Below are 26,117 nucleotides of genomic sequence, written 5' to 3'. Positions count from 1 at the left end.
CGGCCTTTATATAAGCAATATTAGCAACTGGTTGACAGAAATTACACTGAATGCATGGAACTGCCTCTCTGCCTTTTTTCCAGTTGCACAATGAACATTGAAGAGACCAAGAATGCATTAGAGAATTTCTTGCAATTAGTTTCATGCAATTTAGGCAAATATTCCTCAATCCCAAAAGAATGACACAATAATGTTCTAGCTTTCTAAAACCACTTTTAGTGGAAATTAGTTAGTCTGCAGTGGTCACTTAGAAAAGCAATGCTCATCTTTAAGAGGAGTTAAATTTGTCAGGAAAATCTTCTGCTCAATCTGCTGTATTCCAAAGAGGAATGGAAAAATTGGCCACTTATAATCTACAAATGAAGATTATGATCTTTATAATATTAATATTACTAAATGTAATTATGTGGGCTCCTTTTTCTAAATGTTTTAAATATAACAGTGGCCATATTACCACTGTCTGTGATATATGCATGGAGAAAACCATCTAGTCCTATTTGTGCACCTAGAAGTCAGGCACATATAATTATTTTATGGCTGCTATATAATGACAAGCACCAAAAGGCCGTTTTTATGTGTTGACGTAATTCAGCATGTCCTCACTTTATCTAGAGTACAAAGAGTCTTGAGCACAAGGTGTTCAGAGTATTGTACATATAAAAACTGATTAAATGAACTGCTTTCTATAACACCTTCCATTTTTGGCTTCTCATTCCGTAAAACTCAACAATGGTTGCATAGGGGCACTAGTGTGAAATAGTGAATAACTTTGTAAATTGAGTCATGTATAATAATAGCCAAACAGGGAGAAATAAAAACAATATATGGAGATATGTTGCTTTGTTTGGTAACATGGGTATTTAAAAACACACACACCCTTCTGCACATGCATTTCTTGTTACAGAAGATTGCTAGCATCATACTGAGGCATGTGGAATTATTCAGAGGTCAGTTCCTCAGCAGGCATGAATGTCAGTTTCATTATCTTTATATTAGATTTATTTAGCATTGCTTGGGTCTTTGAGGGCAGGGGACTGGGTGTGTGGGGTACGGGAGTCAGGGCAGGGGCTTGGAGATGTGGGGCTCAGGGAAGGAGGCTGAAAATATGGGGGTGTAGGAGTCAGGGTTAGGGGGTGTGAGGAGTCAGGGTTAGGGGGTGGGAAGGGGCTCAGGGCCTGGGATAGTGGGGTGCAGAGTTAGGGGGTTGTGAGGTGTGGAGAGCTCAGAGGTGGGACAGAGGGACTCAGGGGAGGGGTGAGGGCAGCTTCTCTTCCTCTGCCTTTCTTCATTCCATAAACATGAGAAACATAAGTTAAAGCTGCCTTTGGGGAGTTGGAAAGTTTAGCAGGTGGCAAGAGTGACTTCATAAAGTACTTGTTTGCAGAGAACCCAAGAATCAAATGGACAAGAAGACTATTACTTTCTCACTATATGATTATCTACTTGGATGTTCTCACACAATTGCTCTGGCACCGGTGTAGTTTTGACAGTTCTAACAACGGTGGATGTGCTACTGTACACAACCTAGTCTCTGAGCAGGTTTGGCTGATATGACACAGTGATAAAAATGCCAAAGGCTACTTCATACCAGTGACAGAGCAATATTGGGAGAAATTCTTCAAATCCTTGGTATAAAGGGTGTCCCTGCTATATGCCGCCCCAGCATACATCCGTTCTGCCCTAAAGTCGTTGATGCTTGTAGGAACTGATGCATTATAAGTTCTCCCATTCCCTGCTCTTGAGTCCCACACACACACAAAAAAAATTGCAACTGGAAGTCAGCCATAGGAAAAAAAAATCCCCTCTTTAAGCAGTTTCGCTAGAAGTCCAAGTTTTTTGGAATGTATTTTTGACTTATAGAGAGGATGACCTGTAGATGAGTGGTTCCCAAACTTTTCGGTATCATGCCCCCTTTTTGATTTTTGAAAAACCCTTACCCATCCCCTCCCACAAAAAAAAAAAAAAAAAAAAAAGAAGGAACTGACCGGGGCTGCAAAACTTGATGGGGAGCGACTGAGTTGCCTCACACCCTCCCTGGAATTTCTTCATGCCCCCCAGTTTGCGAATCCATGCTGTAGATGAACCCGTGAGACATGGATAAACTTCTACTGCTGCTGTACCTGCAATCTTACAAATCTCATTAGCTCTGAATTCACTGAAAATAAATGTTAACTTGCTCTATGAGTGCCTGAGAGTACACGATTCTTCTCATTTTCAGAGTACTGAATGCTTCAGGGCTAGAATAAGCAGAGTGAAACAGGAAGTGATTATGGAAAAAATAGTATCTTTGGTTTGAGGTTTGCTTTGTTATTATTTATTTTAAGTATGCTTTAGACTGTGTTGTTTAGTCTGTATCATCATTTGGTTTGGTATGGAAAATTTCAATTCAGGATTAAGAAGAATTACATCTAAATACTGTAGGCAATTTCAATGCCACTCAAATGTTGGACCAATAAACCAGCAATGAAATATTTCATTTGCACATGTAGCAAAGAAATTCTCTCTCCAGAGACCAATTCTTTTCTATTCCAGTCAATGCTGGAGCATGTGCATAGTCCCTTACACTTGAGATGGTGCAAAGAGAAAATAAAGTTAAAAAAACCCAAGTCCCCTCCAAAATATCCCCTCCCCTAACCCTGCAACCAACAATCCCAAGCAAACTGCAAGGCTATGCAATGGGCCCAGCCCCGCAGTGTTGATGCCCCAGTGTCCACCTGCACCATGACACCAGGTTGCCACAGCGGTTTTAGGTGCGGAAGGGGGCGGGGCGCGTTACAAGTTAGAGAAGGCCCCCAGAAATACGAGAAGTGATGTTCTGAGTGGGCCTGGGATCCATGCGGCTCCCTGCTGCCGGGAGCTGCACGCGGGGCTTTGCCGATTTGCTCTCGGGAAAAGGAAGGCAGCCGGAACCAGAGCCGCTCCGTGGAACGGCTGCCCCCGGCGGGCAAATCGCTCAGAGCAGCGGGGGCGCTTCAGGGCCCAGCCAGCGGGCTCCAGCGCGTTCCCCTGGGGCTGGGTCACAGCTCAGCGCGCGCTGCACGGCACCATGGCCCGGGCGCCGCAGCGACGTGCAGAGCCCCTGCTGCCCACACCCCGCGGCTAACGGGGGGCGTCGGGCACCGCCTCCTTGCCCCGCGCCGCCCCCCAACCCCATTGCACGGCGCCCCCCGTGCCGCCCCCTGCAACCGCGCCCCCACCCCATTGCACCGCCCCCCTCACCGAGCCCCCACCCCATTGCACTAAGCCCCCCCGCATCCGCACCGCGCCTCCCCCCGCACCGCGCCCCAACTCCATGCACTGCGCCCCCCCGCGCCCCAACTCCATTGCATTGCGCCCACCCGCATCCGCACCGCGTCCCCCCCACCGAGCCCCCACCCCATTGCACTGCGCCCCCCCGCACCGAGCCCCAACTCCATTGCACTGCGCCCCCCCCACCGAGCCCCCACCCCATTGCACTGCGCCCCCCCAGCACCGCGCTCCCTCGGAGGGGCCCCCACCGCACCTCCACCCGGCAAGGGAGGAAGCCACCGCTCCCATTGTTTAGCTCCGCCGCTAGGCCCTGCTACGCGCCGCCAGGCACCGGGCCAGGCCCGCCCCTGCACCGCGCCTCCTCCCCCCCAGTAGTGTCCGCGCGGCCGCTGGGAGTGAGCGGCTACCGCTCTGCGCCGTTCCCCGCCCCCGGGAACACCGTTGATAAAGCGTTCGGGAAGGCATGGTGTCAGGGCTCCAGTGGCGCAATCGGTTAGCGCGCGGTACTTATACAGCAGTACACAGCAGAGCAATGCCGAGGTTGTGAGTTCGAGCCTCACCTGGAGCACATGTTCTTTTGGGACGCGCACTGCACGTTTTTCGTGTTTGGTGTGAAAGAGTGTTTGCAGCTTTCCAGTACAGCTTGCACTAGGACTCACTGCTGAGCCAGGCCTTGGCTAAATTGTGCAGCCATTTTATGCCTGTGTGTGTAACACTGCATAATAGTACTAATCTACACACTGTGTTATACAATAAGCAGATATAAACTCACAGCTTGATTAAACTGCTTTTTCTCTATAGATACTATTTTTGTGTATCTATAGAGATACATAATAAATAGAAATGGGCATGTGTATGTGTATACATATGCATGCCTACATGCTGATGATTTTTGTGTGTGTCTGTGTATATTTCACCTATGTTTCTGCCTTTTTGGATGTGTGTTAGCTTTAACTATTAGTCTCCACTTGTCTGTCATATCCAAGCTAGTTTATGTAATTTATACATCTTTCTGGAAAATGTTGCATGTATGATTTTTGTGGGCAACCATTTAAAATTATATATTTAATATATAGATTATGCTTTATGTAAAATATGGATTATCAATTTATCACAGAAAGATGAGTTCCTGCAAACTAGTTCTCTGAGGCTGCAAGTGGATAAATGGTCTTTCCCCTCATTTTAAGTTAGCTGTATATTGTGCAGCCTGACAATATAATAATTGGCTTTTTAAAGTCTGGACTAAATCATGGTATTATTCACTGTAACAGAGGATTATTGTTGACAATTTTTAAAAAGCTAATACATAAAAAGTAAAAATAAATCATTATAGGCTGCTTTGCTTGTAGTCACTTCAGAGGTCTGGGCTGTTAGTGTCATGGGTAGAGAATGTCTGATAAAGTCGGAGGTGGTGCTAAGTGGATCGTGGATGAGTACATAACTAATGAACAAATAACAATAATGCATGAGTTAGGAATGTAAGCGACTAGTTGACTACCCGATAAGCCTAGGCTTATCGGGTAGTCAAGTACCTACTCGACTAGCTCCCTCCTGTCCCCCTCCCCCATCCCTCTTCTCCTTGCTGCCTCTGTATCAGAGGCACCAAGAGGCGGAGGGCACAGGAGCCGGTGCTAAGGAAAGCCAGTTTAAAAGCCAGTCGTCATGTGTGTCCCCCGTATCCTCTCTGCAGGGGAGGCAGAGGCGCGGCAGGGGAAACAGCAAGAGCCACTTGCTGCCATTGTGCATTTGAAAGGAAGAGGTGCAGCAGGCAGCTACTGTACATTTCAAAGGGGGAGGTGCAGCAGTCAGGACCCTGCGTGAGCAGGGACTGCTTCCGTTCTCGCTCAAGCGGGTTCCCCTTTGTGCCTCTGCCCCCCTCAACTCTGCACCCCAAACCCCAGCCCCAGATCTTAACTCCTTCCACCCAAACTCTCTCTCAGACCTCACACCCTCTCCTGTACCTCAGTCCTCTTATCTCACTCTCCCTTTCACACCCCCACCTGTTGTCCCAGACCCTGCACCCCTTCCACAGAAGTGCAGTCCTTGACCACTTACCAAAATCTTGGCATGGCCCCCCATTACAAATTATTGCCCACCCCTGTTCTAATGAGTACCTTGGTTTTCTTATCTTATTTAAAATGGCAGAGGGAAAAGAATGATAGGGTATGTATATGTGGAATGCTACAGTAGCCCCGCTGCACCTATACAGCTGCACTACTGCCATGCATCTCATGAAGATGCTCTATGCTGACCACAGAGAGCTCTTCCATAATCAGCATAAAAAACCCACAAACAAACAAAAAACCCCAGCTCTGCAAGTAGCATAAGCTATGTCGGTGGGAGAAGCCCTCTGCTGACATGGCGCTTTGCGCATAAAAGGCTTATGGCACTTTAACTTATGTCAGTCATAGGGAGAGGAATTTTCATATCCCTGAGGGTATGCCTACACTTAACCCCCTACTTTGAAGTAGGGAGGCAAATGAAGCATACCGAAGTTGCAAATCAAGTCTGGGATTTAAATATCCTGCGCTTGATTTGCATGTTCCCTGCCAGTCGCCATTTTAGAAATTCACTAGCCGGAGTAACTACCCGCGTCTACACGTGGCAGTGAAACAGGAGTCCGATTTAAAGCCCCTAATTCAAATTAGCTGGTAAACCTCATTGCAGGAGGAATACCAGCTAATTCGAGTTAGGGCTTTAAATCGGACTCCCGTTTCATTGCCTCGTGTAGATGCGGGCAGTTACTCCGGGCTAGTGAATTTCTAAAATGGCAACCGGCTGGGAACATGCAAATCAAGCGCGGGATATTTAAATCCCGGGCTTGATTTGCAACTTCGGTATGCTTCATTTGCCTCCCTACTTCGAAGTAGGGGGCAAGTGTGGACATACCCTGAGTGAAATACATTTTGCTGACTCAGGCTTCAGTGTAGGCAAAGGCTAAGCCTGTTTCTGAGAAGCTGAAATTATCTTTGGTTTGCATCTGAACAAGGCTACTCAGCATGGTTGCATCATGCCATTCTTGTGGCAGAAGTGATTTTACATGAAACTTAAGGCCCTGATCCTGCAAACACGTATGTAGGTATTAACATGGTAGCAGGACTGCTCATAGTAGGGAAATTAAGCTCATGAATACGTGTTTGCAGAATGGAGTGGGGGAGGATCTTATAAAGGAAATAATGCTAAATCATGACAATTATTGGTGATTTACAGTGGAGATTAATCCACATTAATGTAATAAATGTATACTCACAAAATAAAGTAAATTAAATTACTATAGATTGAATTAATAATTTGTATAGCTTTGTGACTGTACTGTATTCTATTGTGAGCGGGGATGTTTGAAATCCTGCCTGCCCACTGTTTTTTCTGTGTGTAATCACTTGCTCCTATGCAGAGTGGTTGCACATTACACTCAATTTGCACAGGTGAAAATGATTAGATGAAGTGCAAGGTAGAGAAAAAAAAGTCTCTGTTTTAGTTGGATTCCAAAAATATAAATAACAGAGAAGCAGCTTGGTGATAGAATTCTGTGAGTTTTTGTTTCTAGTGTTTTGTTTCCTTCCCTTGAGTGCTTCTTCGGTTAGATTGTGCTGCAGGCCTTTCTGCTAATGCCTCTCAATGGTTGTAGAAGGGCCAGTAAAACTCTGCACTACTCCCCAGAAGACTAATTAAGGTAAGGAATGATTTATGGCTTGTAATGAGGTAGCAAAGGGGATGGTGAGCCTTGGTCAATAGCACATGATGGAAGAATGTGTGTTAAATGAGGTAAGCAGGAGAGGTGGAACAATGGGGCTTAAGTTAAATGTGAGAGACAGGCTCTCTCCTCCCTGGGAACTGCAGTGGTTCAGTTTGGGTTATGTCAACACACCCTGATGCTGTAAATCAGTGGTCTCCAAACTTTTTAAGCACAAGATCACTTTTTGAATTTAAGTGCAATCCAGTATACTCTTCATGCCCAAATACCTTTGCCCTGCCTCCTGCCCTTTCCCTTACCCCATCCTGCTCTCTCCACCCCCCACCCTCTCTTTTTGTAACTTTCACCAGCTTGGGGCAGTGGATTGGGGTGCAGGCTCTGGTCTTGGACTCAGAGGTTCGGAGTGTGGGAAGAGACTGGCCTGAGCCTGGGACAGAGAGTTAGGGTGCTGGATGGAGGTTCAGGCAGTTTTGGTGCAGCAAAGGCAGGAGCGACTATACTCAGGAGGTTGGCTTTTTCACACTGTCCCTGGTGTGCTGTAACTCTGCTGACATAAGTGTGGATCAGGCTTTGCTTGCACTGATTTTTTTTATAGCACTAGCATAGCTGCACTGGTACAGGTGTTTAACTTGCTGCTAAATCACTAGTGTGGAGAGGGTCATGGGGCTTTATGATATCCCTCTATGTACAGACAAGCTATGCTGTAGCTCAGGCATGTCATACTCAAAGCCTGAGGGCCGCACAAATGAAAACTGATAGCTTTCAGGGCCACCAAAGAAAATATACTTCTATCAGAAAGTTGTAATTATTTATTATTATAGATTATGTTTTAGGTATATTTTATAATGTTCAGGTCTTGTTTGAATATAATACAATAATTTGATGTGTAAAATTATTTGCTCATAATTTTTAATTTAAATATAAATTTAAGGTACTTTCAATTTTTTTTACATGATACATAACTTGTTTTGTTGAAATAAAAACAAATATAGAAAGTGGTTAATCAAATAGAACAGGCTTCTGTGAAAATTTGAGATACTTTGTAAGACTGAGATTTTTGCATAAACATATAATTATTCATGCAATTGGGTGAAATCCATAACAATGCCATTACAAAGATCGATGGTACGCCCTTACTTGGCTTCACCGAGTATCTTTTTACATTTAATTAAATGACAAGAAATTTAAAATTGATAAAAGGAAACTTTTTTTTTTTTTTACCCAATTCATCTGTGGAACTCGCTGCCATTAAATAGCAGTGAGGTTAAAGGTTTGTAAGATTTTCAAAAGATGAAGGCTTATTTATAATGAAAACATCTAAAATACTATAGGTAGGATAAAAAAGAGATTAAAACCCACTCATGTGTCAGGTCATAAGCCAGCCACAAACTGATGGGAGTGAAGAAGAAACATTCCCTATCCGGGGATAACTGTCCACTATCGTTTCTTGTGGACATATGCGACCACACTCACACCTCATCCTGTTTCATTTTGTATTGGCCACTTTTGTAGCTAGAATCCTGGACTAGACTAGAGGATCCCATTGGCTGATTTGGCAATGCCTACGTTCGAAGGAAATCAGATAAATATTACCGGAGTAGTACAGTTAGGTATTTAAAACTCAGGATATATGAAAATTAAACTGGGAACCACAAACCAGACGCTTGTGTGTGTATATATTCCAGTACTCTTGATTCCATTCCATTCGGTGGAAAAAACTGTATGCTATCCTATTATTTGAGAAACAATATGTGACATCATGCAAATAACACAATTGTATGTTTGTACAAAGGGAAGAGCTAAAGAGCTGTGGTCCAATGCCTCCCCTCCCCCAGAGGCAAGGACTTCCAGCCTCCCCCCCAACCTAATGCCTCCCCCAGAGGCAGGCACCCTCCCCCCCACCCTTCCTAATGCCTAGGTTCTGGAGCCATCATCATCACATTGCCACCACTGCCACACTTTCTTAGGCACTGGGACGATGTGAGTACAGCGGCCAGCCGGCTGTGACTACGTGCTGGGGGCCATGCGCAGAGCTGCCCAGCCAGTCGGCCCTGAGTAGTTGCTGCTGGCATCATGCGCAGAGTGGTTGGCCGGCGTGACCTACACTCGGTCATGTGCTCCAAGTGGCCAGCAGGCCACACTTCAATGTTTCTGAAAATATACTGGCGGGCCACAAAAAACTTCGATGAGACCACATGCAGCCCTCCTGACGCCATTTTGACATGCCTGCTGTAGCTGCAATCTGTGTGAGGCATATTGCAGTACATGCTACTAGGGTAGCTGCCTTGTTCTTGGGAAGGGGGTGGTGCATACTTCGTGCTTTGTCTAGCTTCAAGAGACTGAACAAAACAAAACTGTATTCTATTTATAGCTGTGCTCATTTCTATTTCTGTTGACACACAGGTGTCAATACTATTTGTTTTGATGAAATGAAACTCGGCTCTGTGGGTTTCTCGTGTATGACTAGATTTAAATGATAGTGTTATCCTTACCACCTTCCTCTTCCCCAGAATAGATGCTAAGTCTTGTACGTGTATTATCATCTTGTTGTAAGAGAGCTTGAATATGAATTGTGTTTTAATGTAACCTGCAAAACATTTGTAGCAATCTACCTATGAATTGTCTCCAAATGCCTTAATAGGCTCTCAACTTTTCCTAGCTGAAAGGAAGAGGAAACTACAATTATCACCTCCATTTTCTATGAAAATGTTCAATTAAATTAATTAATTACTGTGAGGAAGATGATTGTGGCTAGAAACTGACACTGGCAGTGATCAAAATGTTCTAGACTCCTCTCCCCTCCTGCTCCCTCTTTACAAATACTCTGCTTACCTATTTTAAAGACCCTACTAACTCTTGGATCCTGACCTTTAAAACAACAAAAATAGCAGTGAATGGTCCAATTTTTAGGTGATTTTGGATGGGACGAGCAAAAATTACTTGAGTGCATAGGTCACACTGAAAGTAAGAATTTGTGCTCCTTAAGTCACTTGGGCATACTTGAAAAATCTAACCCCTAGTTCTTTTCGGTGGTTACTTGCATTTGTAACACTTTCTAAAGCAAACTTGCATCTCTTATTTAATAGACTTTGAGAATTTTCTTATTAAGGATTCAGAAATTTGGAAATGGCTGTCCTATTTAGGCGTTGGAAATACTTTAGCTAGATAATCAAAAGGAGGAAAACAATACAGCAGGAATGTATATGACAGATTAATGCATGGGCAGTGCAAGTTTGCAATGAATTCTATTCCTGGCTGTAGGATTAGACTCTTCAGATTGTATAAATCTTTTACCTTTTACTAAAAATAAAATAGATACATGGGATAAGCTCTTAAATGCAGGCAGCCTAACATTTCCCACTGAATCCACTGAAGGTCATCTAAAGAAGTGGGTTTTGCCCTTAAAAGCTCATGATTATATATAAATGTCTACACTATGGGACAAGGTTGAATTAAGGTATGCAGCTTCAGTTACATTAATTGTGTAGGTGAAGTCGAAGTACCTTAACTCAACTTTTGGTGCTGTCTGCATTGTAGGAAGCAAAGGGAGAACATTCTCCCTTCAATTTCCCTTACTCCTCATGACAACAGGACTACTGACATTGACCAGAGTCCCCCTCCCACTTTGAATTAGCTGTGTTCTCTAGACCTGCTAATTTGAACCCTGGAAGAGCCACAGTGGCATGTTGATGGTTCTCTGTAATGCAGATGTACCCTAAGGTGCCACAGGACTACTCCTCTTTTTTTAAAGTTACAGACTAAAAGGGCTACACCTTTTGGGTATGTCTACACTACAAAGTTAATTCGAACTAATGGACGTTAGTTCGAATTAACTTTGATAGGCGCTACACTAGCGCTCTGCTAGTTCAAACTTAATTCGAACTAGCGGAGCGCTTAGTTCGAACTAGGTAAACCTCATTGTACGAGGACTAAGCCTAGTTTGAACATACTAGTTCAAATTAAGGGGTGTGTAGCCCCTTAATTCGAACTAGTGGGAGGCTAGCCCTCCCCAGCTTTCCCTGGTGGCCACTCTGGCCAACACCAGGGAAACTCTACTGTCCCCCTCCCGGCCCCGGATCCCTTAAAGGGGCACGGGCTGGCTACGGTGCCCGTGCCAGGTGCAAGCCTGCCAGCACCCAGCTAGCAGACCCTGCACCTGGCACGGCTCGAGACAGCCACCCGATGCCCCCCAGCCCTCCCCCTCTTCCCGGGACCAGGCTGGAGGCTTCCGGGAGCTTGCCTGGGACCGCAAGAGGTGGGCACCCGCCTGGGCTAGTGCGGACATCGTGGACCTTGTCCATGACCTCTGCACTTGGCACAGGAAAGTGGCCGTCTAGGGCAGGAGAGCTGCCAGCCTGGCCACCCAGGAGCATGAAAATCAAGGTGGTCCACTGAGACCCCCGACCCTGAGCCCTGAGCTTACAATGGCTGTACTGGGTCAGACCAAAGGTCCATCTAGCCCAGTACCCTGTCTGCCGACAGTGGCCAACCCTAGGGACCCTGGAGGGGATGGACCGCAGACAGTGACCAAGCCATTTGTCTCGTGCCATCTCTCTCCAGCATTCCACAAACTTTGGGCAGGGACACCACTCCTACCCCCTGGCTAATACCACTCCATGGACCCAACCTCACTTTATCTCACTTCTCTTTAAACTCTGTTCTAGTTCTAGCCTTCACAGCCTCCTGCAGCAAGGAGTTCCACAGGTTGACTCTTTGCTTTGTGAAGAACAACTTTCTGTTACTAGTTTGAAGCCTGCTACCCATTCCTTTCCTTTGGTGTCCTCTAGTCCTTCTGTTATGGGAACTAATGAAGAACTTTTCTTGATGCACCCTCTCCACCCCACTCATGCTTTTATAGACCTCTATCCTATCCCCCCTCAGTCTCCTCTTTTCAAAACTGAAAAGTCCCAGTCTCTTTAGCCTCTCTTCATATGGGACCTCTTCCAAACCTCTGATCATTGTAGTTGCCCTCCCCTCTCCCAGCCACTCTCTTTCCCTCTCCCACCTCCTTTTCCCAGTCTCCCTGAGTTTTGCTCAATAAAGAGAGATTCTATTTTTGACCACACGTTTTCTTTATTTTGTACATCAGGAAGGGGGGCTAGGGAAGGGTAAGTGGAAGGAGGTGAGAGAGGAATGGGGTATGAGCCCCCGACGGGGAGGACTGGTCTGGCTCTGCGGATTTCTGGGGGTGGAAGCTCTCCTGCAGCCCCCCAATTGTCCCCTCTCTCTAGATGGCAGCCTGTGGCAAGTGCAGCCGGGCTGATGGCCGAGTGCTGTGATGTACCCAGTGTGGGCACTCAGGGCACTCCAAACCAGGACTCCTTTGCAAGCGGGGCACCCCTGAGAACTGTCTGTCCGGGGTGGGGGTTGGGTCCCTTTAAGCACAGCCCTCGGCTAGCCTGAGGCAGCAGCTCCATGCTCTAAGTCCTCTCTGATGCCCTGCTGGCACTGCTTCCGGCCATCCTTAACCCCGGTTCAGGGTCCACTTAATGTGGACATGCTAGTTCGAATTAGCAAAACGCTATTTCGAACTAGTTTTTTAGTCTGTATCCGTTAGTTCGAATTAGCGCTGTAGTGTAGACATACCCTCTGAGACTTTTTAGCTTCATCTTGAGTGTTTTGAGGATCACTTCAGTAATGTTTGTATTGGATGGCCTAAAAGCCCGAGTAATGGCCCAAAGCTCCATTGTGCTAGGTGCTGTGCAGACAAAAAAGAGCTGATTCATCTTTCCAAAGCACTCTGGGGTCATTTGCTGAATATAAGAGGGAAGGAGTTTAAAGAAAGCCGTTTTAAACTTGTCTCGCAATGGTGTTGCATCAAAGACCTAACTAATTTGAAAAGACTGTCCAAAATGTTCACACAACTTCCTGAAATTGTAGGTGTCTAAGGCCAGGCCTACATTACATGAGTATAATTCGGGGTGGGCAAATTCCGGCCCATGGGCTGGATCCAGTCTGCAGGTTTAGTTCCTGGCAGGCCCCACCTCCATGTTTGCCTCTGTGCTGCCACAGGTATTAGAGGATTACAGCTCTGGTTGGCCCTGAATCCCTATTTGCAGTCAATGCAAGCGGCAGGAAGCAGTGTCCTAATACCTGTGGAGGTGCAGGTAAATATAGTGGCAGCAGCCCGCCAGGGACTAACCCTGCAGAGTGAGTGTGTGAGATATCTTACTGTCTAAAATGGCAGTAACAGAACATGGCTAATCAGTGGGAAATTACAGCGGCTGAAGCCATACTGCTCTCAGGGAAGATAGTGGACCTTTGGGTAGATGAAAGAATAGACTGAGGTGCTGAAAATTGGACTGAGAGGCATATGAAGGGGAAACTTCAAAGTTAGAAGTATACTGGGGATAGGATGCAGACTTAGTTCAAGAAGAAGGGTTCACACCAGGGCAATATTATAGCAAGGAGCATACAAACAGAGGGAAAAGAGAGCATAGAGAAAATGGGGAGGTTGGTCACACTGGGCACCTACCTAAGTGCTCAGATATGATTTGGGCTCTAAAAATTATTTTTCTTTGAGTGATTGCTCATGTTCATTCTGATTAGTGCCATGCGCTGCATACATGGTCACGGGAAGATTTTCCCTACCGGTATCCACGAGGTCGGTTGTGGAGCCCCCTAGAGTGATACCTTCATGCTGTGGTATGGAATCCCCCTCCAACCTGCCACTTATTCAGTTCCTTCTTTCTGCCAGTGATGGTTGTGAGAACTACTGAACTCTTCCTTCACAAGTAATTTGCTTTAGTGTATATAGTTGTTGTTGTAGTACAGTAGTTCATAAGTTCTTTTGGGGGCTTCCTCCCCCTTTTCTCTAAATTTTATCCACTCTCAGGGCATGCAGTGGCCCCAGGGCTTCAAATAGTGTAGCTTGTGCAAAAAGCATATCCCCAGAGTCAACCTGCATGCTGCTTGTCTTGCAAATGGCCACTCTTTTAGGAACTAAGGCAAGTGCAGCATCTGATGGGGCTTAAGCCACGAACTAAAAGGGAAAGAGACCAGAGGCTTACATTTCTCCTCATGGAGACTGCACTCCAGCCTCAGTTGCAGGACATGGTGCTGGATCCCCTGGCACGTGGTGCATCAGCCTCGGTGAGGGATGTTTTGGCACTGTGAAAAGAAGATCACAAGGAGCGCTGGCACTGCTCCCCGACACAAAAGGCTGTTTTGTCAGCACAGCACCAATCCCAACCCCAGTCTCCAGCCCCATAGAGGAAGGGGGACCAACCATGGCTGTTTCCTGGCCAAGAAGACCAGCTGAGACCTGGTGATGGTGCAGTCCATGTGGGATCACCACAGGCTCAGCCCCTCTGTTCTGGAACTGTTGACTATGACCCCTAGGGCAGGGCTGTTGAGTCTGGTCTTGGTAGGCTCCCTGAGGTGTGTGAGGTGTTGAAGGAGGACTTGGATCTTCCCTTCCTATCCAATAAATTAGAGGCTGTTAAAGATCTCATTGAAATTATGGCACCGGCTCCATGTCGGGCATCATTGGTGTTGCTGCCTACAACCTCTGTGACTGCCCACAATACCAACCTTGGCACTGCATGTCTTTTCATGGGCAATCCCATGTGCGGCACCACCCATGGCATTGCTCATGCCTCCTATTTCTGCCCCAGCTTTGAAGCAAAGGCATCTTGGGACTGACGGACAGCACCGTAGCCTGTTCTATATAAACAGACAGGATGGTGCTTACTCCTCTCTCCTGCGATAGGGAGCTATCCAATTTTGGGACTTCTGCATAACCCAATACATACAACGGCAGGCCTGCCTAGGTTGCTGACCTATCAGGTTCCCTGAGCTGCAACTTCAACATCCACAAATGGTCCCTCAGGGCAGATGTCGCCCTTTCCATTTCCCACAGGTGTCCTCCTATTGGCAACCTGACACAACAAGAAGTGCAGCCAGACCTGCTCCTCTTATAATGACAGGTGCAGCTCCATAGCAAACATCTGTCATTTGTGGTTGGACTACCTACTGTAAGCATTTCCTCCCTTTCCCATTAACCCACAAGGTCCTTTTCAGACTCCATTAGGACACAGTGACAGTCATTCTCCTAGCACCAGCATGGCCTAGGCAGCACTGGTTCACCCTCCTACTGACCCTATCAGTGGACAAGCTTGATGGCCCTCCCTCTGTTTCCAGACCTCTTAACTCAGGATGATGGCCAGCTATGGCACCCCAACCTGGAGTCCCTCCACCTCATGTTGTAGAAACCCAGTAGTTGAACAAACTTGAGTTGCAGTGTTCTGACTTGAGCAGGGAAGTCCTGTTGAGAAGCCATAAGCTCCTCACCCAAACAGCCTCCCTGGTGAAGTGTTTTGGTCCCTTCAATGGAGTATGTGAGTCTCTTTACTCAAGTGTTGGTAGAACTGCTTCTTCATGAACTTGTTTCTAGTCAGTCTCCTGTTTCTCATCCCTTTTGAATGAACTGGAAATGTTTGGGCTGCAAACACCTTGGGAAGTGCTTAGGTTTTAAACAGGTTTTTGTCGTCTTTCAGTGTAATGACTTGTAGAAATATTATGTATTGTAAATTAACAAAAATCCCCTACAAATTTGGGATTAAACTGCTATCCTTTGGATGACCTGAAGCCAAAATATCCAGTATCACCAATATTACACTTTATGTAGAGGCCTCTCTGCATAATGGCTTGTGTTAGGACACATTATTTCCATTCTGGCTGTGCTTTTTTTAGTTTGCCAACAGATGGAGCTATGGTCACACACACAAACATGAAGTGAAGGGGGTCGGGGAGAGGTAAAAGGGAAGGAGATTGCACTTCCAGACTTTCCTAAATATGAATAGTCACTTGCTAAACACTTACAGTGTTCATTCCACACAGCAGAAAACAATAGGCATGCATCCCAGAGGCTAGAGTAGCTAATAATTGGAGGGATAGCTGGGAGCCTGGGGTTCTATGGGTGCTATCCCCTCCTGCTTGTGTCTCAAGTTACAGGTGTAATTTGGTGCCACTTAGAGTGAGATGGGTGAGATCTAAGTGAGAACTGGAAATGATTTCATAGCAGTTTGTCCTCCAGCACTGAAGTCAGTCACACCAACAGCCCTACAGACTGCATTCTGTCCACAGTTGGCATTAGCAGGAACTCCCCTAAACTCTCCTGTCAAAGGGCCAAGCTTCTCCGCACACAACTGCTTTGTCCTGTGGCATGGTTAGATTAGGGCACGGTCATCATTGGGAAGAGAAGAGGAAAAGCTCCTTCACAAAGGGCAGGAACAGAGGCCGGAGGAGGGTAGGGGATAGGGGAGGGCGGAGAGTATTGCAGGAATATTTCCAGAGTCTTCTCTAGCTGATAGCATAGCTATACCATTATCCATGGGGGCAAGGACAATGGGAGAATGACTGGGGCAAAAGGACAGAAGACTGTGGGATGGACAGAGACCCCTGGGATGTAACCTGAGGTTTAGATGTCACTGAGTCTTCTTTCTCTGCCAGCCTGAGACCCCTGTGCAGGACAGCCGACAGGCAGGCTGGGCCCATGGGCAAGGTGTGGGAGAACCAGCCCCATGCCCACAGAAGGGGTAGGACCTGGGGAAGCTATCACTCAGGGCTGCCCAAAGCACGGTGCACCGTCTCCTCCCCTCTCCCCGGCCTTTGGAGCTCACCTGGAGCATACTGCATGGATCTCCGGTGACAAATTTAAAGGGCCTAAGGCTCTGTGCATTGGGGGCAGCAGTGGCCAAGAGCCCTGGGTCCTATAGAATCAAGAGGCCCTGGTGCAGTTGCCCCCATTTTTCCCACCAGTTGTGAGCAGACCTGTCCCTATTCCCTGTTCTTGCTGAGTCAGGCTCTCCAATCTCCATCAGAAAACCCCAAAGGCAAGGCCACACCACGTTGTAGATCCATTTGGCGAGAACTCGCTGAAAGGATTTACTCCAGTACCCAGATGTTCACTTCCCCATGGGGACAAGCCCAAGATTTTATGATGTTCTCTTTCTCCCTCATTGTGAAGAAAGATATATACAGCCTCCCCCCCCCCCCCCCGCTAACCCACGTTAGAAATTACATCAACTGGGTTATACGATAAGCCAGCTATGAAAGTGGTCTCAGAGAGCAACAAAAGGTGATTACTAAGAAAATACAAAGCACGTAATTTAAGCTAGATAAACTAAAGAAGCTAGTTAACAGGTAACAGTGTGGTTCTAATGCATAGGAGGGCACGGAGGGAGTTGGCTGATGTGACTGCAGAGCCATTGGCCACTAACTTTGAAAACTTATAGGCTGCATCTAGACTGGCAAGTTTTTCCGCAAAAGCAAGTGCTTTTGCGGAAAAACTTGCCAGCTGTCTACACTGGCCTCTTGAATTTCCGCAAGAACACTGACGATCTCATGTAAGATTGTCAGTGTTCTTGCAGAAATGCTATGCTGCTCCCGTTCGGGCAAAAGCCCTCTTGCGCAAATGCTTTTGCGCAAGAGGGCCAGTGTAGACAACGCGGTATTGTTTTGTGCAAAAAAGCCCCGATGGCAAAAATGGCGATCAGGGCTTTCTTGAGCAAAACCGCGTCTAGATTGGCACAGATACTTTTCCGCAAAAAGTGCTTTTGCGGAAAAGTGTCCATGCCAATCTAGACGCTCTTTTCCGCAAATGCTTTTAACGGAAAAACTTTTCCGTTAAAAGCATTTGCAGAAAATCATGCCAGTCTAGACGTAGCCACAGAGATCAGGGAAAGGCCGGGGCCATTGGAAAAAGGCAACTGTAGTGCCCATCTTTTAAAAAGAGAAGGACAATCCAGGGAACTACAGACCAGTCAGCCTAATCCCAGTCCCTGGAAAAATCATGGAGGAGATCCTCAAGGAATCCATTTTGAAGCACTTGGAAGAGGGGGAAATAATCAAGAATAGTCCGCATGGATTCACCAAGGGCAAGTAGTGCCTGATCAACCTGATAGTCTTTTATGACAAGGTAACTGGCTTTGTGGCTATGGAGAATGCAGTGGATGTGATATACCTTGACTTTAGCAAAGCTTTTGATACGGACTCCCATAGTATTCTTGCCAGCAAGTTAAGGAAGTATGGATTGGATAAATGGACTGTAAGGTGGATAGAAAGCTGGCTAGATTGTTGGGCTCAACAGGCAATCAATGGTTCTATGTCTGACTGGTGGTTGGTATCAAGTGGAGAGCCCCAAGGGACTGTTCTAGGGCCAGTTTTGTTCAATATCTTTATTAATGACCTGGATGAGGGAATGGATTGTATTCTCAGCGGCTGTGTCTACATTGGCATGAATTTCCGGAAAAGCTTAAAACGGAATACTATTCCGTTTTCAGTTTTTCTAGAAAAGGAGCGTCTACATTGGCAGGCTGCTTTTCTGGAAAAGCCCTTTTTCCGGAAAAGCGTCTGTGGCCAATGTAGACGCGCTTTTCCGGAAAAGAGCCCTGATCGCCATTTTCGCGATCACGGCTTTTTTCCGGAAAAGACTACTGGGCTGTCTACACTGGCCCTTTTCCGGAACAGTGTTCCGGAATAAGGACTTATGCCCGAGAGGGAGCAGAATAGTTTTTCCAGAATAGCGGCTGATTTTGTACAGTAGAGCATCGTTGCTTTTCCGGAAATTCAAGGGCCAGTGTAGACAGCTCACAGCTTATTCCGGAAAAGCGGCTGATTTTCTGGAATAAGTGGCCTAGTGTAGACACAGCCAGCAAGTTCACAGATGACATTAAGATGGGGGAGAGTTAGATACACTGGAGGGCAGGGATAGGGTCCAGAGTGACCCACACAAATTTGGAGGATTGCGCCAAAAGCAATCTGATGAGGTTCAACAAGGACAAGTGCAGAGTCCTGCACTTGGGATTTTTCCATCCCAAGCACTGTTACAGGCCAGGGACCAATTGGCTAAGCAGCAGTTCAGCAGAAAAGGACCTGGGGATTACAGTAGATGGGAAGTTGGATATGAGTCAACAGTGTGCCCTTGTAGCCAAGAAGGCTAATGGCATATTAGGGTGCATTTGCAGGAGCATTGCCAGCAGTTCTAAAGAAGTGATTATTCCGTCTACCTGGCACGGGTGAGGCCACCTCTGGAGTACTGCATTCAATTCTGGGCCCCCATCACAGGAAAGATGTAGACTCATTGGAGAAAGTCCAGCGGAGGGCAACAAAAATGATTAGGGGTCTGGAGCACATGATTTGAGGAGAGGCTGAGGGACTTGGTCTTATTTAGTCTACAGAAGAGTGGTGTGGGATTTGATAGCAGCCTTTGGAATTCTCCTTCAGGTAGCTAAAGAGGCTGGGAGAGAGGTTGTTCTCAGTAGTGACAGATTACCGAATGAGGAGCTATGGTCTCAAGTTACAGTGGGGGAGGTCTAGGTTGGATAGTAGGAAAAACTATTTCACTAGGAGGCTGGGGAAGCACTGGAATGGGTTACCTAGGGAGGTGGTGGAATCTCCATCCCTAGAGGTTTTTAAGTCTCGGCTTGACAAAGCCCTGGCTGGGTTGATTTAGTTGGGATTGCTTCTGCTTTGGGCAGAGCGTTAGACTTAACCTCCTGAGGTCTCTTCCAGTCCTATAATCTAAGATTTCACGCTATATATCACAATAAGCAAAAACCTGCTTAAAAGCCAATTGTCCCTGCCCGCTCCCCTCCCCCTGCCTTCCCCAGCTCCAGCTCTGTGGGAGAAGGGAGGGGCACAGCAACAGCATTCCACTTTTGAAATGTCTGAGTCCCTGGTGGGGCTCTTGAACATTTCAAAGGTGGAAAGCCACACAGCACTTCCGCCTTTGAAATGTAGCAACAGCTGGGCGGGCTCTTGCTACATTTCCAAGCAGAAGCGCCCTGATTGACTCATCGAATAGTTGATGGAATTTCCATCAACTATTCAACTCGTTTATCTAATTTTAACATACCTTAAATGTGGTTCTAATAATCTTCACAGGTCAAGTGCCCATCCAGAATGGGACCAGATCTTTCCCCCAGTTCAGTCTTAATTGTATCCAGCAGTCAGGTTGGGTGGGTAGCTGAGACTGATGACCTGGATTACCTTACTTCCCCCTCCCCGCATAGGATTAGGATTTGCATAAAATGAGAGTCCTTTGTTTTCTAGTTTGATCCTCTCACCCCCAGCTTCTCACTGAAAAACTATAGAATTCAAGATGGACTCCAGGATCAGATGACATGTCTCTGTAGGACCCCAGACTGACCCACTCATTCACAAGACGGTTAAGCTCTTATACGGTTCATTGTCTCTTGCTGATGGGCCATCAGCACTATCCGACCTTTTCACTGTTGTATCTGAAGGGCAGGTAATTGGTTTCACCCAGCAAGCACACTTTGGCAATGTGAATCTACCATCCACATTGCTAACTCCAGAAACAGAAGTGAGGCATGCATGCCAATAAGGTAATCCTAGCCAGTAAGTCATAACCTTTCCAAGGATATGTTACATAAACAATCTTACATAAAGCATATCTCAGTTATGACACTGATATAAGCATTTTCATACAGCATATAGAATATTATGTCAGACGGATGGTGAGGAGGCAGAGGACATTTCACTGGCGGGGTTACACAGCATGTAATAGTGGCAGGAGACTGGGTGAAGGCTGAGATGAGAAGACAACCATTGAAAAGATGTATTCAAATGAGAGAGGGGAAAATGGAGGGAAAGAGGTGCAGGAGGTACAAACACAAGAGGAAAGCATAGTAGCTTAAAGATGGCAGCATAGCTAAATGAAATGGGTAGACGATGGGATGTGAGCATATATTTTTGCTCAAGGTAATGTAATGCTAAGCCAACTGTGTTCACCTACAGAAACTTGTTCTGGTGACAGCTGAATGTACTGCAGTCTGGGTCAGCCTGTCAAGGGTGCCATTTTGGGGGGGGGGGGGGAGTGGGGCAGCAGCCATGCACTCCGGAATGCAGCTTGCTTTTAATCTCATTCCCCAGATGGTAAGAGTGAGGGGAAAAGTGCTTGCAATCCGTGCATACCTTTCACCTGGCTGGTGAAAAGCAAGCTGTGTCCTGGAGCGCATGGCTGCTTCTCCCACTACCCTCCCAAAATGGCGCCCTTGCAACCAGGGTAGACTTCTAAGGGACATAAGGAGCAATAGCAACCTAGAGTGAGTTCCAGGTTTCCCTTGGCTACTCCTATAGCGCAGAGAGCCTTTTCCCCTCCACCCCCGAGGTAATCCCTAGGCAGCCCTGGGCTAATAAGGAGGATTGTCCATGAGATGGCTGAGGGAACCTTGCTTTCTAGCCATATCTTTAGGTGCCAAATAGCTCAGAATATCTGGGTCCTGATTCTTAAACATTTAAAAAGCTATTTCCAGTAAGTGACCCATGAATTTGATTTGTAGGCACTAGTTTGTGCTGCTACTTCAGGCCTATATGCAGACATTTCTGGTGGGGGGTGGACCGTGGGTGGTGTTAGTGTGTGTGGTTTGTTTTTTTTTTAAATGAGTTCAAAATAGTCATGCAATGAGCGTGCATAAGAGGGGATAATGAAAAGTTTGAGTGGTAACAATGATTGGTAAAGTGATTTTCATTATAACATACTAAAAATTTACACAGTAATAAAGGTTTTATATAAATTACCTTCTGGGATCTTGCTGTAATATCGTAAGAGGAAAACAATATTCCCAAAACTTCCCGGCTGCCTGGAAAGGCTGGGGCAGAATCAGTCCCAAACTTATTTTCTGCAGCTGAAACTGGAGTGATCATCCTAGGCCAGCATTTAGGATCTAGTGCTAGAGTTAGTTCCTCTAAATACATACTCACCCAGAAGACAAATTCTACACAATGCACAGAAAACTCCTATGTTTGGCGGGCACCTGTGTGGGGGGCCTTTTGCAGTGCCACAGCTGAGTTGGGATACATACAGGCCAGTGGTCATCCTACTCTGGTTGATGACCAAATACAATATTTCTACTTTTTTTTTTTTTTTTAAACTTCTGTTCCCTTAAATGTTTCACTTTGTAGAATACATTCCAACAGTTGGCAGTAAGACTGGAAGCATCATTTTTTTTTTAAAGGTAGTTTGAAACATCTATTGTCCTCATGCATTTCCTCTGCTTTCAGTGTGCCACGTAGTCATTTTGAACTTGGCTGCTAATGCCAAGAGCAAGGAGTACTTGCGTGGCTTACTAATAGGGGGGACCTGACTAGTTATGGACTCAAAATAACTTGTCATATTGAAACAATAGGAAATGTGTGGTGGTTGTGGGGGGGTTTTTTCTGTGTGTGTGTGTGTGTGTGTGTCAGGGAATTTTAATTAATACTTGACTGAACTTGTGTTCAACTGAAAAGTGGAGCATGCACTAAGTGCAAAATGTACATTGTCACCCTTACGGTGAGTTGTAGTTTTTTAGGAATTAATAGGACTATTCCAGGAGTAAGGTAACAATAAGCACAAGTGAAGCTGGCAGAATCAGGGCTATTACCACACAATGGTAACCTCTGAAGTTGGCCTGTCTTCACTTAGCAGACATTTATGCCCTTAATTTTAGATTAATAGCCCAAATAAAGGTGTTTAAAAATATATAAATATATTTTAATGTATGGCATTCACCTGTGTGAGCACCAGAAGGGAACGTGAAGGCATGGCACATCTATAGTATACAATATTGGTAGAATTAAAGTATTGCAAAGAATAACTTTATTTACATCCTAGCAAAACAATCAGAGTATATGATCCCATCACACTGTGTTGCCTCCAGTGTGGTTTACTTGCATAGTGTAATACTTAAAGCCATTGTTTCTTGATGTCTCATACCAATGAGGATGTTGGCTTCCAATGGAATATCTTTAAAACTGCTTGTTTCCTCTATAAATTAACGTGTGTGTGGGAGGAATCCCTACAAAATAATGGAGTCTGTAAATGCTGAATAATACAAAAAAGTAAATAATTCAAAGGTTTACATGGAAAGTAACGTAGGCCAGGACTTTCCAATAACATTGTGGTTTGGATGAGGCTGAAACAAAACATTAGCAACATCTGCCTTTTTTTCTTACTAAAAATGCTTATGAAACTGAAGCAACAATTAGCTGAAATTGTTCACATTCATTAGGTGTTAAGATGTTTTTCCAAACGTAACAAAATGTCAATAGGCTGCAAGCTGGGAATCATGTTGCATTCAATTCTCCATGTACATGTTGGTCAATAAATTATGTTGTATGCCTAGTCACAGCATTTTAAATGGTATTAATTTATGGTGACTTAAATAGGGAAAACACCATTAATGTCAATAAAGTAGCCCCCACACAAACAAGCAGAAAACTTGGCATTATATGCACATGCTTCCAATGGTTTAAGAATAACCACATCTAATTACATTGCCTGCAGCTGAGCTTGTGCAAGACATTTGTCTCGCAAGTGACATATAAAAGTTTCACCTGTCTCTTTCAGAGTTAAATCTAGTTTTCCAATGATTCTAAATTCCAAAAAAATAGAAAGCTGAGTGTTTCTCACTGCAGTCTTCTGAACCCACATTTTGCACTTGTAGTAAAGAATCTGATTCTGTGAACAAGCAACTTTATAAAGCGAGTCAAATTCTAGCTACAGCTAAATAGCACTATTGACTGCAGTTGACATGAATGGATTTTGTATGTGTTGCTTTATTGATAAAACTTCAGCTTCCTTCCTCACTATCTTAATGGACACTGAGTTGTATTTACAGAAAGGTTTCATTCAAGTACAAAATGTTGGCTTTGCATAGTTCTAGATGGAATTAACTAAATGTTTTTTTTTAAAGTGGGGCTGGCAAATGATTTATTAAATGTTACTAATATAATTCATTAGTATAAATATTTTGAATGCTTTCAACATTTTCAAATATTGACTTTAGTAATACAGAATACAAAGTGTATAGTGCTCACTTACTATTTCTTTTCTCTTTACAGTGCAAATATCAAATAGAATTTTTAAATTAACCTCCTAAATGTGCTGTAGTGCAGTCCCTTTATTGTGAATGTGCAAGTTGCATCTTAAAAACAAAATAAATAATTCTACATTTGTGAGTGCCGTCATGTAAAAAATCTAAAACTAGAGCCCACATGTCTGCTCAGTCCTCCTTCAGTCACTTGCTGGGACAAACAAGTTTGTTTACATTTATGGCAGATAATGCTTCCTGTTTCTTATTTCTAAGTTCCCACTTAACTTCATTTACAAGTTTGGGAGCCATCACAAAGGTATGAATAAAGACATTACCTGGCTAGCACACTACCTTCCTACATCCTAATGTCTTAACGAGACAATGGGTAGTTAGAGAACCTGCAATTGTTCTTATCAGGTTTTTGTAACATGAACACTCTAATTCACCATTTTTTCCCTTCCTGCCCCCCTCCCCCCCATCCCCTATTTATTTTGGAACTGGACTTTTAATACTCCATTCATCTGAAGTGGGTTGTGCTCATGATACCATCTACATATTTTGTTAGTCTTTAAGGTGCTGCTAGACTATTCATTGTTTCTTAGAAGGTTTATTAGTTCACAGGGATACAGTGTAGAACAGACTTGTTGGTGCAGGAACCAGTAGCAGTCACTACAATCCATCTCGGGGAGAGCAAGGATCCAGACCTTGGGCAACCTCCCTGCATCCTAAGCCAGCAGAGATTGTGTACCTGCTGGGCTGGGCAGCCTCCCCTCAGTGAGAGTCTCACCCAAAACTCCCATCCCCAGCCAGGCACTGGGAAACTGAGGCATGCTCACAAAGAGTTACAAAAGAGCTGCACAGGACAGTAGAAATCAGGTGCAACAAAGTGAACACAATTCCCACTTTGTCACTCTGATATATAATCTGGCCTCCGAATAGTTCATGAAAGCTTTGCCTTCATATGTTTAACTTCAGTAACAAGAAGCTATACAACCATTTTAAAGTGGAGCTATACCATCTCATAGAGCTGGAAGGGAACTTGAGAGGTCATCATGTCCTGTCCCCTGCCCTCAAAGCAGGACCAAGTACCATCCCTGACAGATTTTCCCCGATCCCTAAATGGCCCCCTTAAGGATTGAACTCACAACCCTGGGTCTGTGGCATTCCTAACTTGGTATTTCAATATGTAGTAGGGACCAGATTCTCCACTGGTTTGTTCAGGCTCTGGCACCTATATAAAATAGGTGTAAACTGCCATGCTTCCAGTAGCATTTTACTCTTACTCTGTGCTTTCTTTGTTCAGTGCCTTAGTTACATCTGTGTCAAGTGAAAGTCACCGGAGAAGGTCCATGATGCTTGGCACTTCTGCATCTAGTAAAGTACCAAAGTGACTTTTTTTTTTTTTTTGGATAGTAAGTGAAAAAAGGCAAACTGACTCAAATCCTGATCTTCCTTGCATTAGTGTAAAACTGGGAGTAACTTCACTGAAATTAATGGGGGGGGAGGGGGTGGGGCAGGCGGGAGGGAACTACTTCAAAGTCTGGTGCCCTTGCTTTAAAATTATTTTATTCAAATATACCCTGCAAGGAAAGCGAGCTCCACTTATAATTTTGCCAACTTTCCTTTCTGAAGACTCAATGCTTTTGTATGCTCCTTGTTAAATCTTGACCACATGTAGGCTTCCTAATTTATGAAGCTGTCATGTCGTTTGTATTGGTATGAACTTTTGATGCTATCATGGCTGCCTGCCATGACAGATAAAGAATTGTGCAGCACTGACACATAGCTTTCTTTAGAGTCAACTATTGCTTTATTGGCAACATACACCACTGACTTGGCTGAAGAGGAGAATTTTATATAGATGAACAATATATATTATTGCAGCTCATAGTGAAAACATCAAATCTGAATAAGAAGGAGGCTTCATTCTCTGCTACCCATAAGAATATTGATCTCCAAAATTAGATGGAATTCAAGTTAAAACTTAAAATTTAGATCCTAACTTTGTGGGTTGGAAACAATTGAAGCCCATATCTCTTCTAATAGAGTAGTCTAAAACTTAGCATTTTGTGGAGTAGGTGATTACTTATTTTAATCTGGGAAAACAGCAAGGACAGCGGATGGAGGAAGCCTGTTCTGGTAGGGGCAGAGTAAAGGCACATGGCTTCAACAATAAACTCTAGAATAGCACATGACCCATCTAGGGGGGCACATGACTGCATATGTCTCCCCTCCCCCCGCCCCCTCCATGTACCACCTATAATAGCAGGGTTATTTAAGCCAGACTTAAATTTCCTTATGTGAATGTTTAATACTGGAATAAGTTTTGCTTAAAGGTTTGAATGACGCTG

General features: G+C 45.1%; 1 non-coding gene across 1 annotated transcript; it reads left to right on the top strand.

Annotated features, from left to right (window-relative positions):
* The first annotated feature begins 3,723 nt into the window (after nucleotides 1-3,723).
* Nucleotides 3,724-3,817, top strand: TRNAI-UAU (transfer RNA isoleucine (anticodon UAU)). Its single transcript has 2 exons — nucleotides 3,724-3,761; nucleotides 3,782-3,817. It is a non-coding gene; the product is annotated as a tRNA-Ile (tRNA).
* The last annotated feature ends 22,300 nt before the right edge of the window (nucleotides 3,818-26,117 follow it).

Source organism: Pelodiscus sinensis, chromosome 3, assembly GCF_052426305.1.
Source record: "Pelodiscus sinensis isolate ZL-2025 chromosome 3, ASM5242630v1, whole genome shotgun sequence".
Taxonomy (NCBI): Eukaryota; Metazoa; Chordata; order Testudines; family Trionychidae; genus Pelodiscus; species Pelodiscus sinensis.
Note: the sequence above shows the minus strand (reverse complement) of the source record. Positions and strands in the feature narration are given on the sequence as shown.